The sequence below is a fragment of the Panulirus ornatus genome, chromosome 57 (assembly GCF_036320965.1).
Source record: "Panulirus ornatus isolate Po-2019 chromosome 57, ASM3632096v1, whole genome shotgun sequence".
Taxonomy (NCBI): domain Eukaryota; kingdom Metazoa; phylum Arthropoda; class Malacostraca; order Decapoda; family Palinuridae; genus Panulirus; species Panulirus ornatus.
The window spans coordinates 548,781-551,300 of NC_092280.1; positions in this window are offsets into that span (position 1 = coordinate 548,781).

Sequence of the window (2,520 nt, forward strand, 5' to 3'; positions counted from 1 at the left end):
CCAGCTGTCCTACTCTCCCCACACACGGTCCAGGTGTGGCCAGCTGTCCTACTCTCCCCACACACGGTGCCAGGTGTGGCCAGCTGTAATGCTGTCCCCACACACGGTGCCAGGTGTGGCCAGCTGTAATGCTGTCCCCACACATGGTGCCAGTGGTTCCCACTACCCAAGGGTCTGTGCGCCAGGCCCCCTACATCCCATCTGGGGCACCCACATCCGGGTTCCCTCTGTCTGTCTCATATTTCTTGTCTCTCCATTTTCTTTTTTCTCTTACACTGCTAGTTTGATGTTTAGCGTTTTATCATTTTCCTAAATCTTTTGCAGTTGATGTATAAAGATATCTCGATTTACATCTTTTGTCAGCTATCTTAATATGTGTGTGTGTGTGTGTGTGTGTGTGTGTGTGTGTGTGTGTGTGTGTGTGTGTGTGTGTTATAAAACAGAGTTCTCAGAGTCAGAAGTCTTTTTTCCTATGATATCTTTATTCTTCATTTTGTGAGCAATATCTTTATGAACTTCACAGTTGAACAGGAGATCCTCAGACCATTCTTCCTGCTTACACTTTCCTACCACAACAATAACAACAATGAGCAGTTGATGTAGCCAAGCAAGAGCGAAGAGTTCCATATTTTTTCGTCCATTATTTCTAAAAGACCATAAATACGAAATACGATAATGTTTCATCCTTCCTGCGTTCCAATTTACCGTTAAGCGTATTCCAATTAATTTTCGTTCAGTGAGAGTAAGATTTAGTGGGTGATTGGACGACGCTGTACATTGTGTTGTGGTGCTTCCTCGTGATTGGTGGACCATATACTTTACGATGACAGGCTTTCCTGCAGCATCAAGTGTGACCATATGTTCAGAGACTTAAGTAAAGGTTTTCATGTATCCCAAATGATTCAGCTAATCACGAGGATATGATACTTTGGTGCGTACATATATATGATGAGGATATGATTGGTGCGTACATATATATGATGAGGATATGATACTTTGGTGCGTACATATATATGATGAGGATATGATACTTTGGTGCGTACATATATATGATGAGGATATGATACTTTGGTGCGTACATATATATGATGGGGATATGTACTTTGGTGCGTACATATATATGATGAGGATATGATACTTTGGTGCGTACATATATATGATGAGGATATGATACTTTGGTGCGTACATATATATGATGAGGATATGATACTTTGGTGCGTACATATATATGATGAGGATATGATACTTTGGTGCGTACATATATATGATGAGGATATGATACTTTGGTGCGTACATATATATGATGAGGATATGATACTTTGGTGCGTACATATATATGATGAGGATATGATACTTTGGTGCGTACATATATATGATGGGATATGATACTTTGGTGCGTACATATATATGATGAGGATATTAACCCGTTAATAAGATTTCATGACTAAGTATGCCATCACAAAACTAGCAATGTGAACTACTAACACCAGCTGAATTAGTTGCTGTCGTGAGGCTGATAGTAGTATCAGTAGTAGCAGTAATAGTAGTAGTTATTGTAGTTGTGTCATTAGTAGTAGTAGTAATAGTAATAGTTTTAGAAATAACAGTAGTAGTAGTAGTGGTACTAGTAAAAGTAGTCACAGTAGTGGTAGGAGTAGTACTAGTAGCAGCAGTAGTAGTAGTAGTAGCAGAAAGAATGCAATGATAATGGTGATAATTATGAGTATGATGTATCACTGATAAGTAGTAAATGACAAAATATTTAGTTATAGCAGTGTGGCAGTTGTAGCTGTAGTGGTAAATGTCAGGTAGTTTTTGTCTTGAAAGTATAATTGAGATTGTCATGGTAGTTGTGATAGAAGTAGCAGTCAGATGTTCTGGCAGCGATTGTGAAAATCAGATAGTTGTTGTAGTGTCCGATGAAGCCAGGTACATATCTGCAGAAGCTGTGGCAGTAACAGTAGTGATACTTGCAACATTAATTATGATCATGACTTATTATCATTAGTATTGATATAATTATCATTGCTACCATCACTGGTATGGTCATGTAAAGTGTCCGTGTGAGATACGAAGATGTGATAAAAGTTGGTGTGACCAGTGTTGAGATAGGTGCTCTCTTAATCAACCATCCAGTTAACAGGGTTATGTCAATCACTTTCCGTTCAACATCACACTCTTTTGACACTTTCTAAAGCCTCTCTGATGATACAGTCCTCACACATGACACGGCTTAGTGTAGCAGAAAGGTTGTTATGACAGCAGAGACCACGAGAGTGCCTGTTCCTGGTGGAGGAAGCAAGTGCTAGAAATATGTGAGTCCCGAGGCAGACGGCTGAGATCTCCCAAGCCAAGATCGAACCCGACTCCTCACAGAGTCCCCACCCACACAGCCTACCTCACAGAGCCTCCCTCACAAAGCAGCCGAGTGAAGGAAGTTCATGAATGTAACGAGAAGGTTTTTCTTCTCTCAATAGTTTATGTAATGTTGCCATTTGAATGATTCCTCTTTCTTAATGT